Raw genomic sequence first — 27,695 nt, forward strand, 5'->3', positions numbered from 1 at the left:
TGTGCTGTCTGCTTTGGCCCACTTCATAGGGATGTCATGAAGATAGTCATAGATGTGTGGGAGTTCCCGTCGTGGCGCAGTGGTTAACGAATCAGACTAGGAACCATGAGGTTGTGGGTTCGATCCCTGGCCTCACTCAGTGGGTTAAGGATCCGGTGTTGCCTGGAGCTGTGGTGTAGGTTGCAGACGCGGCTGGGATCCCACGTTGCTGTGGCTGTGGTGTAGGTCAGTGGCTACAGCTCCAATTAGATCCCTAGCCTGGGAACCTCCATATGCTGCAGGCGCAGCCCTAAAAAGACAAAAAAAAGAAGAAAAAAAAAAAGATAGTCATAGATGTGAAGACACATCAAGCATTTAGGAAAAGAAGTACTATATATATACCCAAGGTACCGTTAGCATTATTCTCATTACCTAGTGGCAGGCCTTTTTCTTCAGAGATGCTGCAGCATGGGAGCCATTTGTAAAAAGCCCAAGGAGTAAAAACAAACAACAAAATAAGACAAACAAAGCAAATGGCAAATCCCTTGACAATCCAGGAGTGCCCAGCCAACATCCTTTAATGGGTATGGGAGCTCTGCCCTTGAGAAGGCTGCAGAGGTCTGAGCACAGAGCTGGAGAGTTGCATTGCAGGGGAACTGAATTAAGGATCGTGATGGTGTGTGTGTTGGGGGGGGGTCACTCAAACCCTTCTCATACCCACAAAATTATCCAAAGAGCCCTAATATAAGAAGTACAGAGTCTGTATGGATGCTGACAATCGTAAGATGGTAATGGCCAACTGAAGAGTTGCAGGTCTTCAGATGGTAATGCCTTTACGCTAAGTTCTTCCCCCCCTTTCCTCCTTTCCATCTTCTTACCTGTCCTTTCCTCTTTTCTCCCTTCTTTCTGTCGTATCACATTCCTGTCTTTGGCTGAATTTTTCATCTAGTAAGATCTAATTTTTACATGATTTGCTGCCAGGCCAGTGTGTTCACCTGGTGCAATAGACTGTCCCCCAAACTCCCATCTTAAAACCTAATCCCCAGTGTGGCGGTATTTGGTGTGGGGCCTTTGGGAGGGGATTAGATCATGAGGGATCCATGCTTTTTATGAAAAAGGCTCCATTTCTTCCACCATGCAAGGACACATGAGCTGTCAGCCCTTTGTGAACTAGGAAGTAGGCTTTTACCAGACACCAATCTGCCAGCACCTTGATCTTGGATCTCCCAGCCTTCAGAAATATAAGGACTAAACACCCTAGACTAATCTACCCAGTCTAGGGTATTTCTTTTTTCTTTTTTTTTTTTTATAGTTGCCTGAACTAAGACACTATCCAAAGGTAGAGTCTGAGACAAGAGCCTGTGTACGAGATGTGTCTTTGGAGGTGATTCCTGGGGTTAGCGGTGGATCGGAGAGCATAAAACAGAGAGGGAGAAAAACCAATCCAAGGTGCCTTATGAAGTTAGCTTCTGCGGAAGGCAACTGGGACTGGATCTTACCAGGACCTTCTGGGGCTATAGAATGCTTGTCCAAGTTGTTCTCGGTTAAAAGCTTTGACAGCAAAACGTACTTATCCATTAGCTCTCATCCTCGGTCCGTTAGATGTTACTCCAGCTGCTATTTCAAGTTACCCAAGCAGTCTTCTTCAGGTGTGACTCCTAAGACTCTCAGGGCAGAAAGGTAAGCTCTTTGAATGAGGTGATCTTAGCAGAAACAGCCCACAGAGGCTCCATGGATGTGCCCTGCTGCAGTGGCTGGTATCCAGGTGAGGCCAGCAGGATATGAGATGATCCCAAGGGACCCTGACATGCCAGATGTTCCTCAGCTTGCATTTGTGTAGTTGACTTATGCTAATTTAATAGAGGACTTGATATTTATTTCTCTTAAATTTCATAGTATTGATTTCTGCCCAGCGAGTTCACCTAGAGAATATTATAAGTATCCTGCTTCCTTCACTTATGATTGTGCCAATTCTGGCCAGTTTTAGTGATTTAGAACTTTGGATGTGGAGTCAGCGGGCCTGGATTCAAATCCCGGCTCCCCCAGTAAGTAGCAGTGTGAACCTGGGGAAGCGACTTAACTTTTCCTGTCTGTAAGTTGGGGATAGTTATAGTACCTACATTATGGAATTATTGTTCTAAAGATTAAGTGAACCAATCAGTGTAAAACAATTAGCCCAGTGTGTGGATCATACAAAGAAAGCAGTTAATAAATAGAAACTATTATTTTTGAGGCTGATGGTTTTAATTTCACACTTTCGTCTAAGCCATTGGTAAAATTATTAAATAGAAAAGATTCAAATGAAGAACTCAACAGCAGTTTTTCCGGACCTTCCCTTTAGGTTAATATCAATCCACAGAATCATGAAATCTCAGCTTTTAAGAGCCCAACCATCTGTCTTCTGCTTGAGTTCATCACAAGAGATGACTTCAGTCACTTTGATGAATTAAAGGAATGCTTAGCAGTGCTGCTCAGAGTGTGCTCCATGGGCCCAGTGCTGGTCCATCAACCATGACTAGTCCACAGTGAGAGATGTGCAGAGATTGAGGGTAAGGGGGTACTTTTTTTTTTTTTTTTTTTTTTTTTTAGCAGTTTGACATTGCCTTAACATCCAAATGCTTGGTCCATGGACTCATTTCATTAAACAGCGTATAGTGTTGCACTAGTAAGGTGTTTTATAAGGTGCCATGTTTTAAGATTAATTTGTCACCTGTACCTCAAAAGTTTTAAAGATAGAATCCTTGTTGTTATTAAAAAATAATTTAAGTGTAACTGTAACTCTACAGGATAAGAAGTTGGAACAAGTTACTGCAAAAGAATTGAAAAAATTCAAAAAGAATTTTTTTCAAAGGCAATAGTTTGCATTTAACCCCAACTTCCCAATCCATCCCACTCCCTCCTCCTCCCCCTTGGCAGCCGCAAATCTGTTCTCCATGTCCATGATTTTCTTTTCTGTGGAAAGGTTCATTTGTGCCCTATATTAGATTCCAGATATAAGTGATATCATATGGTATTTGTCTTTCTCTTTCTGACTTACTTCACTTAGTATGAGAGTCTCTAGTTCCATCCATGTTGCTGAAAATGGCATTATTTTGTTCTAGAACTGGAAAGTTTTGCAAATAGAGTATTATTTGCTTCATTTGGGAAAAAGCTAAAAGTGAATATTTTGTTTTCTCTTTGTTCCCCTGAATACATCTCTGCAAGACTGGTTTCTCTATTTCAAGTATTATTAAAACATAGAAGCGGTTTGGGATATGCATTTTTCTCTTTGAGTAGTATTGTCATCAATCTATCCCAGATTAGGTAAGTAGGAAGCAAACATCCATCACATTAAAATTAAATATCAATATACAAATTGTTCATTAAAAGCATGAATATTGGTTTTAATATGGAAATTTATTTCACTTACAGTTTCATGTTATGATGGCAGAATGACAAAAATTACAAATGTAAGAGCAATTTTCTCTACTATTCACCCCTCTAGACATTTTCAGTGAACAATGTGTGTAGTTTTTTGGTTTGGGGGGTGGTTTGTTTTGTTTTGTTTTTGCTTTTTTAGGGTTGCACATGAAGCATATGGAAGTTCCCAGGCTAGGGGTCGAGTCAGAGCTGCCAGCTTACACCAGAGCCACAGCAAGACGGGATCCAAGCTGCATCTGTAACCTACACTACAGCTCACAGCAATGCTGGATCCTTAACCCACTGAGTGTGGCCAGGGATCAAACCCGCATCCTCATGGGTACTAGTTGGGCTTTTTTCCACTGAGCCACAACAGGAACTCCAAAGTGTGTAGTTTTCAAAAATTCAATTTTCCTCTGTTATGCCTGTTTGGTACTATTTATTGAAATGTAACTTAACGACTTCAATCATTTAATATTTAAAAAGGGAGGGTGAGGGACAAGCAAGCCTTGAGGGGCTTGGAGGGGTTTTACTGAGTGAGATGTCCTGATAGGAGGGGGGCAGGGAGTGTCTGGTGAGACTGGTGTGGGGTGTGTGGGAGGGGACACTGGGGTGTGCAAACAGGTACAGAAGGGAGGGTGGGGAGAGGTGGAACGTTAAAATTACAAACAAAAAATTTTAAAGCCCCCCAAACAAAATAAACCAGCAAATAGGGGCTTGTCTTTTGTATGTCTTTGTTATTTATTTATTTATTGGTAATTTATTTTTACTGGTTTTACAAAAGTTACCAACCTCTTGGAAATTTTACACAATTTGACCTTTCCAATAGATAGTTTGGGAAGCACTGCTCTGCATTAGTCACTTAATTTACCAACCCATCAAAAAAAAAATTAAAAAAAAAAAGGAAATGAACAGCTCCTATGAAACTAATATAATCCTTAATAAGACTTTCTCATCTATAAACAACTGCAGTTATATATACACCACACAAGGCACTGTCAGGCTGAATTAGTGCATATGAACTGGCTTTGGAGACTGATTAAAAATAACCAGCAATTGGAGTCCCCACTGTGGTGCCATGGGTTAAGGACTAGGCCTTGATGCAGCTGTGGTGTAGGTCGCAACTGTGGCTGGGACTGGATCCCTTGCCTGGAAACGTCCTCATGCCACAGATGAAGCCAACCCCCCCCCTCAAAGTCCAGAAACCTCACCAATTTTTACATGTACCACAGTATCCCCCAATCTCACCCACCCCATGGCATGTCAGAAGTAGAAGGTGTCAACCAAAGCGCCATCTTTTGAATGATGATACCTGAGCATCCACACTCTGAGACAACCATGAGGAGCCAGGGGGGTGGGGAGAGAGGGCAGGAGCACGTGAGGAGCATCACTCTGGATGACTTGCAGTTTTTGGTATCGTTTTTGTCGCTGACCCCATAACATGGACCATGGTACCTGGCAGCTCTAAAACTGGACTAGAGCAATCATGCTTTACCAACATTCAGCCATCCCGGAGCATATCCTGGCACCACGAAGACTTGAAGAAGTTAAAACGAAAGCCGGAAAGAAGTAGACAGCAGGAACAAAACCCAGGGTATGATATTTTTAGGAAAATAAAGGGATAAATGCATTCATTTTTTAAAAACCATTTTTATTGAGATATAATTCACATATAAAATTTATCCATTTAAAATGTGCAATTTTCGTTTTTTGTGTATCCAGTTGTGCAGCCGTCACCACAATCTAGAATGTTTTATACTCTCTTTTATGTAAATACTACTAATCGTGTGTGTGTGTATATGCAAATGCATATATATGTGTGCCCATGACTATATATATATACACACATAATACACATATTTGTGTGTGTATATATATATATATATATATGCAATACACATATATGTTTATGTGTGTATGTGTGTGTATATATAAGTTATTACTGTATGGAAAAAATAAACCTGTGGTCACCTTAGAGGATTAAGAATGCCCAACTAAAGGAGCTTAGCCTCCTGTCACTTCTTTCTCTGTTGCTCCAGAGAGGAACTGAATGAGTAGCCTAAGACTGGACGGCCCCAGCTTCCCCTTGGAGGCCAACTCGGTAAGCAGGCTGCTCTGCCTTTGCCCTGCCCCCACCCTGATGGTAAGTGGCACTGGGCCCATAGCTGTGCCTCGCAGCCCGAGTCAGAGGTACTGGTGATTTTACATATGTGTGTGTGTGTGTGTGTGTAGGGTTTGTCTTTTTAGGGCTACACCTGAGGAATATGAAGTTCCCAGGCTAGGAGTTGAATCAGAGCTGTAGCTACCAGCCTGCGCCACAGCCACAGCAACACCGGATCTGAGCTGCATCTGAGACCTACACCACAGCTCCGGGCAATGCCAGCTCCATAACCCACTGAGTGAAGCCAGGGATCGAACCTGCGTCCTCATGGATCCTAGTCAGATTGGTTTCTGCTGACCCACAATGGGAACTCTGATTTTTCAATATTGGCCCTAGTCTGGTTGAAACTACCAGTGCATTTTCAAAGTGGCCTCAGAACATCAGATAGTGATTTTACTTCCCACAAAGCTGGATTAGGTTCAAACTGGATGTCTACGGAGGAGGAGACCCATGTGTTCCTTTCTTTTATTTCAAATCTTTAGTTCCTCGACCTACTTCCTGCTTCCAGTCCTGGCTTGTCCCTGTGGTCTGCCCCTCCTCACGGTTCTCACCCTTTTCTTGGACTCTTTAGGAAAACTGATTGCAGCTCTTGAAAGGATATCTGGGGGAACTGTGTTTTGATGAACTGTTATAATTTCAGTTGCTAGACATTCAGCCGACTATGTATTTTCTTAAGTGCAAACAACGCAAATCAAACCCCCTTTCCAAAAGGTGCCATGCCAGGGCAGCCCAGCAGCCAACCGCAGCCCATATTCTTGGGTAAAAATAATAAATACGTTCATCTGGGAAGAGGGAAGAAAATGAAAATTGTTATTTTATTGGAAAACCCAAATGATTTAAAAATAAATACAGGGAAAATATAGCTCCCTAATGTAAACTTGGCTGTGAAAGGTAAACATCATAAAAATGCGGTCACCTTTCAGGTGTTCTGGAAACAAACTCACTTTTCGGATTTAGGGCACCACACCAAGCCTCCACCTACTGAAGGGATGAATCTTGAAGGACTATGTAGCACTTTTCTTCTTTTCTTAAACAATCTTTTCTCTCTTGCAAAAATTTAGTGGCTGTCAACCCACAGAGTGGAAGAAAATATTTGCAAAGGAAGCAACTGACAAGGGATTAATCTCCAAAATTTATAAACACTTCTGTGGCTTAATATCAAAAAAATGAACAACTCCATCAAAAAACGGGCAGAAGATCTAAACAGACAATTCTCCCAAGACATGCAGATGGCCAAGAAACACATGAAAAGATGTTCAACATCACAAACTACTAGAGAAACGCAAATCAAACCACTAGGAGGTACCATCTTACACTGGCCAGAAAAGCCATCATCAAAAAGTCTACAAACAATAAATGCTGGAGAGGGTGTGGAGAAAAAGGGAACCCTATTACACTGTTGGTGGGAAGGTAAATTGGTGCAACCACTGTGAAAAACAGTATGGAGAGTCCTCAGAAAACTGAAAATAGAATTACCATTTGATCTAGCAATCCCACTCCTGGGCATCTATCCAGAGAAAACCAGGACTCAAAATGACACGTGTACTCCAGTGTTTATTGCAGCACTATATATAGTAGCCAGACATGGAAACAACCTAAATGCCCATCGACAGAGGAGTGGATCAAGAAGATATGGTACATATATATAGACAATGGAATATTACTCAGCCATTAAAAGGAACGAAATACTGGCATTTTTAGCAACGTGGATGGACCTAGAAATTATCATGCTGAGTGAAGTCAGTCAGACAATGAGACACCAACATCAAATGCTATCACTGACATGTGGAATCTGAAAAAAGGACAGAATGAACTTCTTGGCAAACCAGATACTGACTCAGAGACTTTGAAAAACTTAATGATTTCCCAAGGAGACAGGTTGTGGGGTGGGGGAAGCACTAAGGGTTTGGGATAGAAATCCTATAGAATTGGGTTGTGATGATTGTTGTCCAACTATAAATGTAATAAAATTCATTGAGTAATTTTAAAAAAGAATTTGTCACATTCGATGTCTCTGTGTTTGTTGTGGTGATGGTGGTGGTTGTTTTATAAATTTATCTTGGAATACAGCCTTTGTTAATATACTGTTTCGATGGGGACCTATCTGATCCATGTAACTAGCAATGAAATAAATATTTGGACTAAGGTAAAAAAAAAAAGTTTAGTGGCTGTAATTTTGGTTCCCATAAACAGTGGTTTTGCCAACATTTATTTAAATGATTCAAAATTCGACAGCATTAGACAGAAACCACGCTGGTTTACCTTTTCATTGTCTGGGAGGGAACTGATAGTGAAAACAAATGGACTGTGTAAAGAATTTTAATTACGTCAAGTCTCAACCTAATCAGAGCTCTTCAGTGTTTTCCGGATGTTTCACCATGTACCAGCACTGGGCCAGGAACACCAAGGGCCCTGGGCTCACAGAGTGTATATCCCAGAATGGAGACAATTAATGAGCAACTGTAATGAAGCCTAGGAATGATCTGCTGGGTGAGGAGCCTGGCTCCAGCGGAGTTCATGGCAGGGGGACTTGCCACAGGAAGTAACATCATCGTGGCAAATAGAAATCACAGGCTTCTTAGAAGTAGAATGATTTTAGCTTCATTACTCAATGCTTGGATCCGCAGACACCCATAGAGCATACAAACCCGCTCCTCTGTCCCACTCACCTTAGAAGAGGTTCCCAAACCCAGGAAACTGCCAAAATAGCATTGCTTGCCTCATTGCATTTGAAAGGAGGTGTTTTTGTTTTGATTTGTTTTAATGATAAAGGCTATCAACTGCATATTTTCTGAACAGGAGCAAACTGACCATCTTGGTTATTTTCCCCCTTTCTTCTAAGATGCTAACATCTGTTTCTGCTGTTCGCAAAGGTTTTCCTTTGAAGAAGAGCAATATATACAACTTCTCTGTGATTAAAACATACTGCCTTTTGTGAGTGATGCATTCAGACAAGTAAAATATCCCTGTCTTTATTTTCCATCATAGTTGGTCATAAATCCTGTGAGTGAGAAGTGATAATGTGCTCTGGCTTCGTGTAATTATGCTGGCTGGAGCTCTACATGCTCATGTCTCCAGTTTTATTGTGTCGGGAAGACCGACCCCTCTTCCAAGTAGCTGATGGAGACGTTGGCGGTGGCCCAGCTCTCGAGGGTGATGGTATTTGGACCGCTTTCTCCAAGGGATTGCTTTCCTCTGGCCAGTGATGTCTCTCATGGCTCCATGTCCATCCTTTAGGAGACCAGGAAGAAAGGAGAAATATTTTCCCTTTTTACCGCTTCATGTGGTGGTGGGCATGCTGAGCTCAAACGCTTAAAAAGAAAGTGAGTCACCTTCAGTGCATACACAGGAATTCAGTCACTCCTCCCTCCTTCTGTCCCTCCCTCCCTCCCTTCTTTTCTTCCTTCCCCCTTTCCTCCATCCCACATACAGTCATTAAATACCTTACACTTGTTACACTATCTTGGGTGTCATGAAAGTCCTGAAGGAAGTCTCATGGTCTGTCATGGACAAGACAATTATAATGGGAAACTGGGGAGTGTCGGCTTTAGCAAGAGTATGTGATAGGGTAACATTAGCTGCTGTAACAATAAACTTCAAAAAAAATTAGCTTAGGGAGTTCCCATTGTGGCTCAGTGGTAACGAAACCGACTAGTATCCATGAGGACACAGGTTCAATCCCGGGCCTGGCTCAGTGGGTTAAGGATCTGGCATTGCTGTGAGCAGCAGTGTAGGTCACAGTTGTGCCTTGTATCCCGAGTGGCTGTGGCTGTGGCATAGCCTGGCAGCTGCAGCTCCGAGATTCAACCCCTCGTCTGGGAACTTCCATATGCCACCGGGTGCGGCATTAAAAAGCAAAACAAAACAAAAAACCAAACAAACAAACAAAAAATGGGCTTAACACAAGAGAAGTTTATTTCTCGCTCAGATAATCACCCTAAGCAGATGTTCCTAAGCTGTGGGATGAAGGATTCAGATTTCTGTCTCGAGGCTCAGCCTTGCCCTAGGTCTTCAGAATCACTCCCAGCCCTCAGATAGAGTGGAGACATACACCCACGTCTTGGAAACCCTACTCTGCTCACCTCCCATTGGTGAAAACTTGTCACGTGACCCCAGTGAGCTGCCAAGGATGCTGGGAAGTACAGTTCCAGCCGGGCAGGTGCATTTCCACAGCACGGAAGGAAACAAGAAGTTTAGTGGACAGTTGGCCACAGGGAAGCAAGGAATGCATTCTCTTTTGTGAACAACTGATGTTCAAATGATGATGGAACACTTAGGAAAAGTCTGGTGGGCCTACTTCCTCGTGTAAGCTAGAAAAAGGACAAGGATATCTAAAGAGCTGAAAGTGGGGACACAAGGAGGTCTAAGGCCCTATTTCTCAAGAAAGAACACATGACAAAATTTACTCCGTTTTCTTAGGAAGAAGGGGAAACTTTCCTTTTCAAATTGCCCCCATCGCAGTGTGATTTGGCTCATTTTCTTTCTTTCTTGCCTTTTTTTACTATTTTCTTGAAGGGATCATAAACATTAAGTCTAAAACAAATGCAGTTCTTCAGATAGCAGGTTTGGTTGCCCTTTGTGATATGTAATTTACAAATTCCCTTTAATGGGTGTCATCTTACAGTCAGGGAAATGAACCACTACCTTTGGAAGTCAGGTTTGTTAGCTTTTTTGCCTGAATCCCCTCCATTTTTCTCACAGCCTCAGTGAGCACAGTGTCTTTTCATCCTAATGTGGTGGGGGATAAAATGAAGGAATTTTCCTTAATTCAATAGTGAAACTTTCCAGTTGTGAAGCACTTTGAAATACAGACTAATTAATAAACACAACTCTTCGCTAAAGCAGTGAGGATTGCTGTTCTCATTTTTCACAGCTGAGAAGGCTGCAGTTAAACTAGTTGGCCCCAGGCTGTGCACCTCGTCGGTGGAAGAACTTGGAGGCACCAGCCCGCACTCTCTCAGGATGGCATGCGCCTCTCTAGAGAATAATCAGTTTTGATACGGGTTGTAGCTAACAGCAACTTTCTCAGCGACTCCACAGTGCCCCTGGCACAGCTATGCAATTAGTAGTGTTCTTGTCACAAACTGTGAGTGACCCACTAAAGAGAAAGAAGAAAAAGTGACTCATTGGATGCCCCGATAGCTCATGAACGCTCCTAGAGATTGAAGAAATCTTTTGCAATCATCGACTCTGTGCTAAATTGAGAATCAGAAAGAAAGAAGTACTTACTCATGTCTTCATGGTGCTAAGATCTCAGGGCCAAAGTTACTATCGCCATTGCATAGACAAAGGAATTCAGAGCCTGAGATCTCTTGTCTTCCCCATAGTGAGTCCTTAGCAAGCAGGATTGTCTTCCCTTTTTTTTTTAGACCCGCATCTGTGTAACTGTTGAAGTCCCCAGCCTAGGGGTTGAATCAGAGCTGCAGCTGTTGGCCTATACCACAGCCACAGCAATGCCAGATCCAAGCTATGTCTGCGACCTACGCCACAGCTCATGGCAATGCCGAACCCTTAACCCACTGAGCAAGGCCAGAGATCAAAACTGCATCCTCATGGATACTACTCAGGTTCATTACTGCTGAGCCACAATTAATGCAGGAATTCCCCTTGCTTGTGCTTTTTTTTTTTTTTTGGCTGTGCCCATGGCATGCGGAAGTCCCTGGGCTGGGGACTGAACCCGCACCACAGCATTGACAATGCAGGGTCCTTAACCTGCTGAGCTACCAGGGAATTCCCAGGACTTTCTTCCTAACATCATGCCTCTGTCTTGTTTCACAAAGTGATAATATGCTGTACACAAATAGCATCTCGACTATTTCAGTAAGAAAGAAATTAGCATGAGCGATGTCCTGTGTGAATGTTTGCCCTGATCACACCTTTTGTGGTGGAATAGTTGGTTCTGAATTGTATCACTGATGTGTAATCACAAACCAGCCCCCATGCTAGTGGAATCTTTAACCAACCTGAGCTTTGGCTGCCCCCACAATGAAAACACTTCTGTTCTGAAGGCTGTATCATAGTTTGGTTATGAATATAGAAGCCTGTTATAAACTGTTGGCTATCAAGTATAAAAGAAATACCTAGGACTTATACATCTCTGCAGAATCTTTCTTTCTCCGTTCTGGCAGAAGTATACGTTATTTATATAAGTGAGGGAGTTAAGAGTCAAGAATAAACCCAGCCAGGACATTTTGATTTCATTCATTTGTCACCACCTTAGTGAGATTTGTTCTAAAACTGCACTGTTCAGTATGGGAGCCACCGGCCACCTGCGGCTACTAGGAATTGAAATGTTCTCTAAGTGTAAATACTTGCTGGATCTTAAAAATCTGTTGTTTGTCTGTTTTTAATCAACTTTATTGAGATACAGCTTATATACAACAAAATGAATCGATTTTAATGTCACAGCTCAGTGAATTTATAAATAAATAATACCATAAAAATCAAGAAAGACAGTAAATCAAGATATGGGACATGTCGGCCACCCCCCAAAGAGACCGCATTCTACTCACGCCCCACCCTCCCACCTCAGACAACCACCGAGGATTTTTGAATCTGAACGTGAAAACAAGATGGCAAAAAATCTCCTTTTTTATATTGATTACGTGTTGAAATGATAATATTCTGGATATACTTGGGTTAAGGACAACATATTATTAAAATCAGTTTCACCTGTTTCTTTTTACTTTTATAATATGGTTACTGGAAAATTTACAATTCCCCATGTGACTCACATGTGTTTTATAGGATTCTAGCTTTTTAAGAGTCTCCTAACTACAAGTCCCCCAGACCACCAGAAGCCTCCAGGGTTAGCAACAGCTTCCTTTAGAATCAACAGGAAGACTTCAATGTTCTAGTGAAAGAATGTTTCCTGACTCTTGGATTTATCTTTCTTTTATTTTCTAATATTAGAAAAGACCTGAAAGAGAATGCTTTTCACACATCCTCCTCCCTTGGCTAACTCCTACACATCCTTCGAGATCCAATCCATGTCCCTGCCTCCTGAACACCTGCCCTCACCACCCCCTCCCATCCTCCCCCACTCTCTAGTGGTCCGAGGCTGCATTAAAAGCTTTTGTTCCCTGGTCCCACAGCCAGACTGTCATCACTGGCTTATCTCTTTACTTCAGTTTCTAGCAATTCCTTGAGCTCAGAGATTGTCCTTCATGTTTAAATTTCCAGTATCTAGAACAGCGCCTGGAAACATTATACAAATATTTGTTGAGTAATAGCTTAATTGAAAAATGAGCGAATAAAAATAATTCTCTAGCGGACATTGTTATTTCAGAATTTTTATAAGAGTAGCTTACATTTGATTGGAACTTTACCAAAGTTATATTAGTTGACCCCCACAAAAGTATTTGGGGGGGAAATCCTTCCTTATTAGAAGCATCACATTTTATGAACCACAATTCTTCCTAACGAGTCTCTCGCCTCAAGTCAGAAGTGCCCTAAAAATGATATCGATGAATACAGGTTGCTGTGTGAAAACTACAAAGCAGCAATTTTTTGTTTATTGTATATCATAAACAGAGAGGGTCTTGGTGACAGACAGGGAGCATTTATTGGGGGTGGAGAAGGTGCCTAAGAAAGATGAATCTGCTGAATGTGGGCTGTCATATCATTTACCGTCCAAACTCAAACACTTGGAGAGTTAATGGGAGTGTGGTGATATTTATTCTGGCACAAAAACCATAAAGTGGACTGTTAAGGACAAATCAGGACCTACGTCCACTTAAGTTATATTAAACCAGAACCCCTTTTCCAGGTAAGTGGCCTATGGTACAGAGAGGCTGGATGTCCTCGCATGATGGGGAGGAAAGACCCTTGTTCTGAATGGAAGCCCTGTGTTCTGAGAGCAGCAGTCTAGGGTTCTCTCTCTCCCGGTGGCCTGACCTTCTTTACACAGATGGTGTGTATACACATCTATGAGTGGCCGAGACATTTCTGGTCACTCCAGATGAAGTGACCTCATGGGCTTCAGGAGTAGAGGTCCCATAACCTGCTCAGCAGCTGGCAAGCCCAAAGCACTGCTTGGAAGGACTGTCCTGTGAATCATGGGAAGACGGCTTCCTTGACCAGAGCTTCTGAGCCAGCACCTTGCTCTTGCCTTCATGCTCCTCATCGAAGGGGTTGGAAGGAGGGTGGAGCTGTAGCGCTGCCCCTTGGTAATGCCACACGCCTCTGTCATTGTGTTCAACGTGTTCGCACCAGCTTTGGAGAAAAACTGAAAGCTCTGTTCTCCTGATGAGTGGTTTCCATTCAAACCACCACATATATTATTATTACCTTGATTGAGAGCTAAAGACATTGAGGCTTAGAGATGTGAGATCCACCCATAGGGATAATTACGGAGGAGATTTCTGAGGCCCAGCCTGGGGCACCTCCTACTACAACACATGGCTTCATGGAAACCCCCCAGGGAGATTGCACTGCCATTTTATTTTATTTTATTTTATTTTATTTTATTTTATTTTATTTTATTTTATTTTATTCTTTCTTCCTAGGGCCAAACCTGCAGCACATAAAAGTTCCCAGGCTAGGGGTTGAACTGGAGCGGTAGCCGCTGGCCTACGCCACAGCCACAGCAACATGGTATCCAAGCTATGACTGCAACCTACATACACCACAGCTCACAGCGATGCTGGATCCTTACCCACTGAGGGAGGCCAGGGACTGAACCCGCATCCTCATGGGCACTAGTCAGGTTCTTTTCCACCGGGCCATAATGGGAACTCCAGCCCTGCCTTATTTTAACTTGCAGATAAGTTTGAAGTGTTCAAATGAAAAGAGTGTGCCTTTCCCTCTTTGTTTCCCACAGGTATGGTCCCTTTGTGCCATTCCTGAGGCTGGTTCTCTTTGCACAGATGTGACTCCGCACCTCATAAGCCCAGCAAGTGTAGCAGATGCCTTGCTGAGCACTCCATGGATGCCAACCAGCATTATTTAAGTTTTCATTCACAGCCTCCTTTAGGGGTGACTTCTGGGCACCTGAAGTGCCCGTTCAAGAAGATCAACAAATGGCTGAAGACAGATTTTTCAGCCAGAGGAAAGAATTATTACCTTACCATCAGTCTAATGAAAACAGAGGTGAAATACCAGGCTGCACTAGATAAACAGCACACCAAGCCATCCATCACTCTCAGGCGCGCTGAGCAGAACACCCTAACCGATTTCACCTCACTTCCCGCATCCCTTGCATCCCAGAGCTGGGCCCTTTTCCCACACGTTTCTGTCCGAATAAAGACCTGGACAGGAACTCTTTAGACCATTCCCTCTCCTAGCCTATTCCCCCTTCTCTCCGGTCAGAGACAGCCACAGCTTCTCTAGGGCCCACTTCCTACTTAAATGCTCTAAGCTCGTGTCCCTCCAGGACCCGGCTTATATGATGGGTCTAGTCAGCACCTCCAGGGGTGGCTTTCTTTCTTGGGCCCAACTGGTTCATAATTCGTTGTATCCAGTCATTGGATATAAGTGCCTGCCTCCTATACAGCAGGTTTACATTCTTTTGCTTTTTACATATTCTTTTTTTTTTTTTTTTCGTCACTCATTTTGCAATCTCATTTGAGGGAAAGGAGGCGCTATTTTTTTTTTTTTTTTTATTAAAGCATAGTTGATTTACAGTGTTGTGCCAATTTCTGTTGTTCAGCATAGTGACCCAGTTATACATGTATAATACACTCTTTTCCTCATGCTATCTTCCATCGTGTTCTACCCCAAGAGACTGGATACAGTTCCCTGTGCTATGCAGTAGGACCTCACTGCTTATCTATTCTAAATGTAATAGTTTGCATCTACCAGCCCCAAACTCCCAGTGCATCCCACTCCCTCCCCTTGGCAATCTATGTCTGTGAGTCTGTTTCTATTTTGTGGAGAGGTTCATTTGTGTCTTTTTTTTTTTTTTTGGCTTTTAGAGCCACATCTGCAGCATATGGAAGTTCCAGGCTAGGGGTCGAGTTGAAGGTCAAATCGGAGCTGCAGCTGCTGGTTTATGCCACAGACATAGCAATGCAGGATCCGAGCTGTGTCTGCAACCTATGCCGCAACTTGTGGCAACCAGGGATCCTTAACCCACGGATTGAGGCCAGGGATCAAACCTACATCCTCATGGATACTAGTTGGGTTCATAACTTGCCAAGCAACAACGGGAACTCCTGTGCCGTATTTTAGACTTCACCTATAAGTGATATCATATGATATTTGTTTTTCTCTTTTTGACTTACTTTGCTTAGTCTCTTGTTCCATCCATGTTGCTGCAAATGGCATTATTTTGTTCTTTTTTATGACCAAGTAGTATTCCATTGTGTATATGTACCACATCTTCTCAACCTATTCATCTGCTGATGGACATTTAGGTTGTTTCCATGTCTTGGCTGTTGTGAATAGTGCTGCAGTGAACATAGGTGTGCATGTATCTTTTTGGATTAGAGTTTTGTCTGGATATATACCCAGGAGTGGGATTGCTGGATCATATGGTGGTTTTATTTTTAGTTTTCTGAGGAACTTCCATACTGTTTTCTATAGTGGTTGTACCAACTTACATTCCCACCAACAGTGTAGGAGGGTTCTCTTTTCTCCACACCCTCTCCAGCATTTGCTATTTGTAGACTTATTAATAATGGCTATTCTGACTGGTATGAGGTGGTACCTCATTGTAGTTTTGATTTGCATTTCTCTAATAATTAGCCATGTTGAGCATCTCTTCATGTGAGGCATTATTAAACTCATTTACAAGAAAACGAAGCTCTGACTTGGTTATGTGGTATCACCCCAATTCATAGATAGACAAAAACTAGAACTCTGAATAACTTTTGAATATGTGATCAGACTTCGGCTCACCAAACCCAGCTCAGTGATCTCCCCCCACTGTGTGAAACTGTTTTGTTTTTCTTTTCAGATTTTCCCTTTTCTTCCAGAAGTCTGAAAATCAAATCTTTTGTAGCATCTGCCAAGTCAGCTCTGACAGAAGAGCCTCCACCTAACTGTTAGTCCTCTGTTATTTTTTCGTAGAAGTTTATGCTTTGAAAATTTTAGGAACTCTTGATAACTTCTAAAATATGTACTTAAACCTGGTAGCAACTTCTGAGTGTAGCTGTTCCTAAACTCAAGTCTGTGGCAAGTATAAGGAGTATGGCTCCTGGTTCAAGACATAAGCATGTTTTGTTCAGGATTCTCATTCCGTGGGGTCCTGAGCCTTCAGTTTGCCCAAAGATCTGGTTTGTCCAGCAGTGGTGGTCCTGGCAGGAAAAGCATCATTCCTGCTGGAAACTGTGCAATAAGTAAATGGAACCAGGTGGTGGGGAATCCTTTGAGGGAACCAAACAGAAAGACCCAATGAGAATAGTATCCCTGTTGTAAATAGTAACAGTCACCAGTCACTTCCTGACCCTGGGCCCGCAGAGTTTATGGGCGGAGACAGAGCATATAAGGCATCCTTCATATGTGTTTCTTTGTTTCTTCTATTGTACATAGCTTGCACCAAAAATGCATTTTGCTACTGATGCAGTGTTTGTGTTCCCAGTGTCACCAAGTCAGATGTAAATGTTGCTTTTTCAATTTTTGAGTCTCCTTATTGGAAAGCATGATGCATGCTGGTATAGAAAAAAAAAATCGAACAGATTTTTAAATATATATAAATAAATTTAAAAGTGTTTACTTGTTCAAACACAACTGTGTATTTTTGGCCATTAAGGCCAAGGCCAGAGAGCAGATTTCTTATGTTCCCAATTCGGTATCACTTGCAAATATTTGATCTAAAAAAAAAAGAATAGAAACCACATTTTAACATTGAATGTATTTGTGATGCTTGTGATGTTACAGGCACTAAGCACCTGTTACCCTGTATAACATTTACAGTAATCCCATGATATTTTAATCACCCCGATATGCAAATGAAGAAATTGAGGCATAAACCCCACCTATTTCCCTTTTCTACACTCTACTTTCTAGTAAGTGGCAAAGTCATCATTTGGGCCAGGTCTCTGGTTGACTCACAAGAAACTGATGGCTAATGGAAATGCTGACTCTCTGGTGGAGGACATCCCTTTCCCGAGGGCACAGTGCCCTTTCTCCCACCCCTGACAACACTGGCTGCTGTCACAGTAGCTGAGAAGCTGTGTCATTATTCAGAAATCTGCATAATATGGATACTGTTGGAAGATGTTCCACGCAGACCATGGTAAGAATGTTAGCACTTCAAGTCTCTCTCTCCTTCTCTCTCTCTCCCTCTCTCTCTCTGATGACTGGAGATTCCCTTTCTTACCCCATCACCGTCTCTTTCTTGGGGCTGCTCTGGACAAGTCACAAAACTCTGCCTCTGATTACTTTGTGCTCTGGTACTACCTCACTTAAGGGCACGTTCTTTCTCTGGCTTGGGCCATGCTCTATCCCACATACCCACAGTAGGTATGTTTTACCAATCAGTTCCTTTCTTGGTATGCTATTTCTTAAAAAAAAAAAAAAAAAAAAAAAAAAAAAAAAAAAAAAAAAAAAGCAGCAGCAGCTTGGAGAGATAATGGAGTTTCACGGTTTAGAAAAAAAAAAAAAAAGTTTGGAGTTCCCATTGTGGCTCAGTGGAAATGAACCTGACTAGCATCCACGGAGACACAGGTTCGATCCCTGGCCTTGCTCAGTGGGTTAAGGATCTGGCATTGCTGTGGCTGTGGCATAGGCCAGCAGCTACAGATCCGATTCGACCCCTGTCTGGGAACCTCTTTATGCCATGGGTGCAGCCCTAAAAAAAAAGACAATAAAAAAAATGTTTGAGAGAAACGCAAGTGTGAACAAAATGACATGGGCATTGTGATGATCAAAGATTATCCCAAACTGATTTGAGAAGCATCTTGCAGGGCTCGTGTTCCTCAGGATGCTGGGCTATCCTCCTATTTCCTCTAAGATCGCTTTGTCCCAAAGGGTAATGAAACCTTTTGTCTCTTTCACTTATGCATTTATTTAAGCAGCTTAATGCTTAGAGGTCAACCACTTGCCCTCTTTCCAAGTTTCTGAGAGACACCTCGCAGTCACCCCTAAATATCATCCATCATTTATTTCCTTCCATGGCCTCTAACATTTACACATAGTAGCTGAAGAAAGTTTGAAGCAATAAGTTCATTTTACTGGAACCGTGTCTAACTGTATTAGCATCTCACCCACAGTGGCTGCTCCATAAAATGTCAAATGATAAGAATTGCTGGAGTTTGGGACGTTTTTCTGTGGTTGTGAAACCTGGAAGTAATCCAGCTGTCGAGTCAAAGACAAACCTCACCTGTGCTGCTGCAGATCCATCATGGGTAGGAAACGGAGCGATAAGGTTACACCCAGGGAGGTGCTGAAACATGGGAAACCGAGCCAACCCAAGGGCCACGTTAATTAAAGCAGAGCTCTGTCGAGAGGGGCTTATCAGAGACCTGAGACTCCCCAAATGTGCGCAGTTCAAGATCAAACCCAGCCAGATTTTTGCCATGGCCGAGGGGCCCTGGAGCCCCACCTGAAGCACAGCCTGAACTTGGCTGGCACTGGCCCAAATGCCTACCATGGGCTTTGATCTCGTAGCCCAAAGTGCCACGGGACTTCAGACCAACTGAAGCTCAACTACCTTCACGAACAACAGCAAAAGGTGGAGCAAGGAGAGAAGCAAGGGGGGCCCCCCAAGTTCAATCACATGCCAGCGCAGGGGCGCTGTGGCGAGAAGCAGTCGATGTCTCACAAACCGAGCTCTGAGGCTCAGGTCACAACAGAGGCCCCCATATCTCCCGTGCAGATATTTTGGTTTTTCAGGTTTCCCATTTGTTCCGATGTTCTTGTGCATCAACAGCTTTTGTATCACAATGTTTCTTTCTTGGCATTCCTGTCATGGCTCACTGGTAAGGAACCCAACTGGTATCCATGAGGATGGGGGTTCCATCCCCGGCCTTGCTCAGTGAGTTAAGGATCTGGTGGTGCCATGAACTGTGGTGTAGCTCGCAGATGTGGCTCAGATCCCGAGTGGCTGTGGCTGTAGTGTAGACCAGCATCTGCAGCTCTGATTTGAGCCTGGGAACTTCCAAATGTCACGGGTGTGGCCCTAAAAAGACAAAAAATAATAATAGTAATGTTTCTTTCTCTCGTGTGTCTGAGAATTTTAATGTAGTCTAGATTCTGGACAAACATTGTGGAAGGTTTGTTTTTCTATGTTTTGATGGAGCCGAAACTAAGTCCTCAGCATAGAAAGCTGTTCTCTGAGGAGAGTTGGCTGGTTTCGAAAAAGAGGTGCTATGTGTCCAGTCCTCATTTCTTGCCTTTTTTGTACCTTTTTCTTAGGAGGCTCTGTTCCTGGGGTCCCCGTGGCTGGCAGCCAAGTGTTGAGAGAAGGAAGGCCGCTGGGCGGTGGGCGCCGACGGAGCCGGCAGCTGTGCTGAGTGATGCTCTCACTGTGGGCCTGGCCCAGATGTCCGGCAGATGGGTGTCTGGAGTGACCCACACAGGCTGTGAACTCAGGAGTCTGTGGCCCTGGATGCCTTTGGCTGGCACCCCCTATCTGGTAGGTCTGAAACCTTCTCTGTGCATGGAGCACCTCATGGTTACGATGCCGAGTGTCGTCCGGAGAAATGGGTACTTTAATTGCCAATTGTACCGGGAGCGGCCAGAGAACCAGGCCCTGAAGACCCGAATCAAAACAAGAACAGGAATTCCTGTCCTGGCTCAGTGGTTAACGACTCTGACTAGGAACCATGAAGTTGTGGGTTCGATCCCTGCCCTTGCTCAGTGGGTTAAGGATCTGGCGTTGCCATGAGCTGTGGTGTAGGCTGCAGATGTGGCTAGGATCCTGCATTGCTGTGGCTCTGGCGTAGGCCGGTGGCTACAGGTCTGATTAGACCCCTAGCCTGGGAACCTCCATATGCCACGGGAGCAGCTCAAGAAAACGCAAAAAGACAAAAAACAAAAAAAACAAACATAAAAACAACACCACAGCTATTTTCTCTATTGTTTCCCTTAGAGCAGTGTGCACGCTCCTGCTTTCCCCTCTGAAGGTAGATTCTAAAGTGAAAAACCTGATTTAGTGAAGTTGCCCACATTTGTGTTCTTTCATGTCTACTCATGAACCTCCTGCAGAGACAGGAGCCCTGGTCATGTGCTTTTTTTGGGGGGGGAGTCTTTTCAGGGCCACACCCTCGGCATAAGGAGATTTCCAGGCTAGGGGTCTAATCAGAGCTGCAGCCTGCCGCCTGCACCGCAGCCACAGCAACATGGGATCCAAGCCACATCTATGACCTACACCATAGCTCAAGGCAACGCTGGATCCTTAACCCACTGAGCGAGGCCAGGGATAGAACCCGCAACCTCATGGTTCCTAATTGGATTCGTTAACCACTGAGCCACGATGGGAACTCCCCAGTCATGTGCTTATTATTAGACACGTGGTGCTTCTGCATTTTGCACAAGATCCTGGGGGCGGGAGTGGGGGCGGTGGGTGAGGGGCTTGATTGTGACGGTGGCCTTTCACTCAACAAGCTTAGGGTAGCAGGGCTTTGCTCCATATTGAGTTACTAGCATTACTTTAAATCTTTCAAATGGTCATTAAAATAGTCTTTAAAGCAGGAAAGGACACAGCCTCCTCTCTTTGGGACTTCTAGTCTAAAGTGCACGTGTTAAATAATACCAAGCAACAGTCCTACACCCAATTATTTCTGTGCATGATTCGTGTCCTTCCTTCACTGTCCCCTCATGCTCTGACCTGTGTCCCCCCCACACCCCCGGCTCTCTGCACACCAACCTGAGTGCTCCGGAGGTGTCCCAGTCTGCCTTTGCCCATGCTGTTTCCTCCTTCCGCCTGCTCTTACCCAGCATCTGCGTCACTCAGCCCTTCCTCCCTCCCCGTCTTTGTTTGAAAGGCTCTGTTAGTCTTACGGAGACCCTCTTCCCGGGCCACCCTGCCTAAAGCTTCTCCTGTACCAGACACTTTCTGTCTTCCTTCCCGGCTTAATTTTTCTCCTAAGTATTTACTGCTATACTATAAATGTATACACACTATATATTTTCTTTTTAGCTAGTTTCATGTTTATCTCTCCAAGCAGATTGTTCAGGACAGTTGTTTGTCTTGCTTCCTCAAGTATTAGGCCTTGGGATGTGGTGCTTAATAGGAAACTGCTGAATGAATGACTGGGGCCAGGCTCTGTGCGGGCCACTCATGATCAAGCCAAATATGGTTTCTCATTGCAAGGAGTGTCCGGTTATTAAGTAAGAAATTAAAACGAAACATGCTTCCTACAGGGAACCATGAGGATGAGCCGCAGAGGAGCCAAAACTGGTTTCCCCTCGGAGGCGATGTTTACACTGAGACCTGAGCTTACAGGAGATGAGAGAATACGGAGGTTCCAGGCATCAGAAGCTGGGTTGTGAGAGGTGAGAGGGGTCCTGAGGTGCAACGAAGCCCAGGGGACGAGCAGGGGCTTGGGGTGGGAGTGAGAGTCCTGAAGACTGAGCAGCATGGAGCCAGCCAGGGAGGGGTGGTAAGCGGGAAATGACTTGATCCAGAATAGCATTTTAAACAGACTTGCCAGGAGCAAGATGAAAGGCTGACCTCAGTGAGTGCAGACTGTCAAATCTGTCCCTGGGAGAACTGGATGACCCTGAAGAAATAAAAATAGCACAGAGGGTACAAATGGACAGGCTTCTTGGGCTCCTTACAGTTCTGGAACAGATGGAAACTCATTCCCGCCTCAGCACTTCCACCCACCATGTGCCCGTCAGTGGCAACGTTCTCTTCACCCATCCAAGCTACCCACCTCTTCTGGAGAACCAGTCTGTAGCTCTTTCTGTCCTCACTGATATTTCTTTCCTTTGATCTCCTAAAGCGCTAAGGTACATACCACACAGTATCCATCCGATCTTAATGGTCTGCTTTTTGAAAAAACAGATGCCTAATGCCCCAAGCAGAATGTCCTCTCCTGAAAAAGAAGGGCCCCCCCCACCCCTGCAAACATCCCACCCACCTAGAGAAAAAATAAGACATACTAGAGTTTTCCAAAATATACCAACGGATTGAGGTCCAGATTATTGAATATGCACTGGCATTTCACAATCTTAGAACCAGGCTTTAAAGAGTCTCATGTTACATATGAGGATGTCTAGGCATATGTAGGTCAGCTGGAAAACCAGGGGGAAGAACTAAGCTTTAGAGTTATTATCTGGCTATAATTTAGTGACGTGAATGCAAACCAAAACAGGAAAAAAAAAAAAAAAAAAGACCGGAAAGTCCTTTGTGATGTCAAGGTGCTTGTGAAGCGCAAAGGCAGAACATCTAAAATTTAAAGGCAAATCTCAAATTGGGCAGTTACCACAGGAATATCCAGTAGGACCTAAAAACCAAAACCAGGGGAGTTTGACCAATATAAACACCCAAAACCTCAGGATGGTGCGCATTTATACCCAAGGTAATAGAGAGAAACATGCAAGAACAGCTCTATCGTGAGGGTAAGACGTCATGGCCCTTCGTTTTGCTGTTGTTATACAGAGAATAGGAAAGTTCAATAAAGTTACTTCATTCATATAGTCTCCCAGTGTCTTCTTCTCAGCTCTCAAGGACCCGCGAATGGCTCAACGCGAAATGACTTGGCATTTCTTTTCTGGGGCCGCACCCGAGGCATATGCAGGTTCCCAGGCTAGGGGTCCAATTGGAGCTACAGCTGCCGGCCTACACCACAGCCACAGTAACGCAGGATCTGAGCTGTGCCTATGACCTACACCACAGTTCACGGCAACACGGGATCCTTAACCCACTGAGCGAGGCCAGGGATCGAACCTGAAACCTCATGGTTCCTAGTCGGATTCATTTCTGCTGTGCCATGATGGGAACTCCTGACTTGGCTTTTCTTGACTCCAGTTCAAAAACCATGGTGTGTTGCAGTCAGCTCTCTTTTAGTGAAGACTTGAGGTTGTTTTCCTCAGGCCTTGTTGAGACAATGAATGGGCTTCACATTGCTGATCTGGATCAAGCAGTTTGTCCGATTGGTAAAATATGCTCAGACATATGTGACTGCAGGTCCTCTGTGGCTTAAACTATGCTGATGTTATCCTACGTTGATTTTGTGTATCAGTTACAACACGATGCGGACGGCGGTCACACAGCTCTCATTACAGGTGTGTCAGCATTTCTATTCGAGGTGCTTGTATTCAAGAGTTTATAACTTGGCCATAAAAACTAATCATGGAATGAATCTTGGCATATAAAAAAGCCACTTCCCAGAAGATTTATTTTTAAAATACAAATGAGAAAAAAAAAAAAAAAGCTCCACATGCTTTGACGTTCTTACATTACCACAGCCTCTCAAATCAATTAGCAAATCCTTTTCCCTAAATTTTTTTTTTTTCTTTCTCCAAGTAAATTGTGTACTTCAGGGCCTTTGGGTCAATGTTTGACCCAACTTGGTTAGAAAAGGTTATCGCTTGGAGTGAAAAGAATTAAGTTCTTTTGTGTTACACAGTTTCCTGCAAGTTGTGAAAGGAGGAGGGAAGCCTGGCTAATACTGAAATCTCAAGTTTGAGTTCAGGGTTGTATTTCTTGTTATAAAAAAGATACTAGTATTATTAATATACATTTAGATGCTCTCTCTCTCTCTTTTTGAAAGATCTTTTGAGATTTTAGGTCATTAACTCTTGGGCATCTATTCAGAGAAAACCAGGACTCGAAAAGACACATGTACTCCAACGTTCATTGCAGCACTATTTGCAATAGCTAAGACACGGAAACAACCTAAATGCCCATCGACAGAGGGGTGGATCAAGAAGATGTGGTACATATACACAATGGAATATTACTCAGCCATTAAAAGGAATGAAATACTGGCATTTTTAGCAACATGGATGGACCTAGAAATTATCATGCTGAGTGAAGTCAGTCAGACAATGAGACACCAACATCAAATGCTTTCACTGACATGTGGAATCTGAAAAAAGGACAGAATGAACTTCTTGGCAAACCAGATACTGACTCAGAGACTTTGAAAAACTTATGGTTTCCAAAGGAGACTGGTTGGGGGGTGGGGGAATGCACTGAAGGTTTGGAAATGCTATAAAATGCTATAAAATTGATTTGTGATGATTGTTGTCCAACTATAAATGTAATAAAATTCATTGAGTAATTAAAAAAAAAAGACTTTAGGTCATGAAAAACTGTGAGATCAAAGATTCAATATTGTTTTTTCCTTGAAATTTCAGTATCATATTTGCTGCACACTGTGTTCCAGATACCTTATGAATATTAGGCCACTCAACATTCATACCAATGCTGCAAAGGACACAATACTGCCCACATTTTATAAATGAGGAAACCATGGCTCAGACTAATTAAGTAATTTGCCAGGGGTCACACAGTGGAGTGGGAGCAAAAACCCTGGCCCCTGGGCAGAGGCTCAATCTTTGGGTATTCTCTGTAATCATAACAGAGGCAAGTCACACTAAAAAGTACCAAGGCTTCAAACTATTTGCAGTTAAATGTATATTGTAAAGGGCTTCATTCCACTAACATAGAATAAGTACTTGAATGGCAATTGCTTAGGACTCTGCAGGGCTGGACCTAAGAAAAATGTAGATACAGGCAGCCCCTTCCCCCCAATTAGCATGCCTATTTTTGCCCACATTGGGGAAATTTGGCAGTTTCCTCAAGTCATCTTCAATTCATTCAAAAAGTTTACCATGATCAAAAACTGATCACGAGGGCTGCAAGTAGCCTTGACTCAAAGCTAGACCTTCTCTTGTCCTCAAAGAAGAATCCCCTCCCAGGTCTGGTCAAAGCTGGGCTACACTTGATGAGTTCCCCGCAAGTGGGGACTCATGTGCTTACAAACTGAATGTGTCCTCTCACAGCTGCTGGTTATTAGTTTGGTTTTGATCAGATCTACTCCAAATACTTATTAGTCAAAGTTCAATTCACCACTATTTCACGGTTTTCAGAAAGCACTTTTCCTTTTCATTTTAATTAAAGGAGAAAGGAAGAAAAAAATTAAAAACAGAAGCAAGGGGAGCAGGAGGGCAAGAGGAGAGGAGATGTGATCTGTATCAAAAGCATTTTTAAAGCAATCATTGACCAACAAGAGGTCACAGATACCCAAAATCTGTTACCATCTCTCATCTTTTTTATAGTGTATCTATTTTTATCATAAGCCCAACAGGCAAAGACAAAGTCAGCTTCACCATTTGGCATGGAGCCTGCTGCAATATTGATGATATAGTATCAATCATGATTATAAGTTACCCTGTTATCATTATGTGAATATTATTTCATAAGTGTTAATAAGTTGCTTGAGCATTTAAGATGAATGGTTGAAAAGTCTAAATTCATATTCATGCCAAATATGTAGGACATATTTTTCATAATTGTTCTCGTCCCTTGGGTCAGTAATACAGTTTATAATCATCGTAAAATTTCATTCTTAATTCCTTTTAATTTATCAGAAGGAAAATAGGGATGGTTATTACCCAATTAAAATACTCCTGATGCTTTTAAGGTAGACATTATGGGGTTTTTGGAGTTTCACTGAGGACAATTAAAAAAAGAAAGCAGCTGCATGACTTCAAAGCGTTTTAAGTGCTCCGAGTTCATGGAGATATTCAGCTGTTCAGTAGTACCCTGTTTCCACCTGTCTTGTTCTCATATCATCTGTGATGTAACCAAGGAAAAATTGGAACATTTCATCCACACAAAAGGTGCAGGAGCGTATGACTAAAGATAGAATTTTCATTTGGTAGCTAGAGACTCTGTTTTGATACTTAAACACCCTTGGCTTATAGTTGCCAAGAGCAGGGACCAGGAAGGGAGTCACTGAAAAACTCAGGACAAATGCATGAATCTGCGTCTACCTCCTTGGTTGGCCCAAGTGGCTCTTGCTTAGTGAGAGACCCGAGAAGTGTGCCCTTTGGACGGATGCTTTGCGAAGGTGTATGTTTTTCCCAAAGGGTTCCCATGCTGCCAGCTAGAAAGCACCCCAGCAGGGCAGACCCGGTTACAATAGCGACAGTTTCTTTCAGAGAAATCAAGTGGGTCAAAGCGATATCCATGAAAAGAAAATGACTAGTCTTCACAATTATGTTCTAATCCATTATGAAATAATCACGTACAGAAAAGTAGCCTCATACCCCTTCCTTTGATGCGCTCACCTTCTCCTTTCATCTCTATTTGATCATGACCTTATCTGATCATAAACTGATACCTGAACTGTGTTGGAATCTATTTTAATTTCCTCCCCCTCACTTAACAGAATGTCTTTTCACACATGATCCCAGTTCTCCAAAGAGAAGGCCCCTAAACTCATTATCTTCTAAAGGTTTACTTAACATTCAGATGAAAACGCTCTCGAGGAAAGGGTTTGACGAAGATACCTTATTTGTGCCCAGGATTTCAAACAATTAGTGAGTCTCTGCAGCCATTACTCCCGAATGTGCTAAAAGCAGAGTCATTTAAATATAGGCACAGAGCCTTCACTCTAGGGTGTGTTCTCGTTTACAAAGAGGCCTGGAGCCTGTGGCCTTATTTGGTAAAAATAAGCATTCCTCCAACTCCTGGAAACAATTCGCTGTTGTCTCCTACCCCATTGGTCATTTGTGAACGACATCTTATTAAGTAGGCAAATTTTCACTAGAAATATTGGATCTAGGCTAGTAGCGTCCATGTCAGAAAAGGTGATGAAATACTGCACATTTTTAGGTAAAAATAATACAGTTTGCCAAGCACATTTAAAGGTAAGTCATTACTTAAATGGGTCTCACCCATCAGGGCGCATTCGGCCCCCATTGTGTTCCGAGTTAGCTTTCAACTCTAATACCTGAGCACTAGTTTCTCCGGCTCCCCAAAAGCTATGAATTTTGATATATGGTTCCTCATCATGAAAGCTTACCTCTTTATGGCTTCACCCAGGTGAGTGCATGGCTCCAGGCTTTTCTCATGGGTGCTGGCCTGGAATATGGGATCTGCAAGCACCGACTTGTAAGGGAAAGTCCCACACCTGCAGGTTCATTGCCTTTAGTGGCGGGCAGGGGGACACTCAGCCAGAGAACGTGGAGTCACCGAGTCTTTCAAGGGAGGGTGGGAGCCCCAACTTTTAAAGAGGCTTACCACACAGGTGACAAACTGCCGGACTTCCAAGACAGGAAATCCCTTTAAATGTTAAATGGTAAGGACGGC

At 43.2% G+C, this 27,695-nt stretch overlaps 2 long non-coding RNA genes across 2 annotated transcripts in view; one reads left to right on the forward strand and one right to left on the reverse strand.

Annotated features, from left to right (window-relative positions):
* The window catches only part of LOC146396001 (uncharacterized), an 881,025-nt gene that overhangs the window by 227,414 nt on the left and 625,916 nt on the right, over window positions 1–27,695 (forward strand). The gene's annotated exons all lie outside the window — the stretch shown is intronic.
* Window positions 6,659–27,588, reverse strand: LOC146396003 (uncharacterized). Its single transcript, XR_014829814.1, has 2 exons — window positions 27,409–27,588; window positions 6,659–8,850 (listed from the first exon to the last, which is right to left on the reverse strand). It is a non-coding gene; the product is annotated as an uncharacterized LOC146396003 (long non-coding RNA).

This window comes from Sus scrofa, chromosome 15 (genome assembly GCF_054392235.1).
Source record: "Sus scrofa isolate SSC_HxYL_T2T_F1_AM1 chromosome 15, Sscrofa_HxYL_maternal_Yorkshire_Landrace_v2.0, whole genome shotgun sequence".
Taxonomy (NCBI): domain Eukaryota; kingdom Metazoa; phylum Chordata; class Mammalia; order Artiodactyla; family Suidae; genus Sus; species Sus scrofa.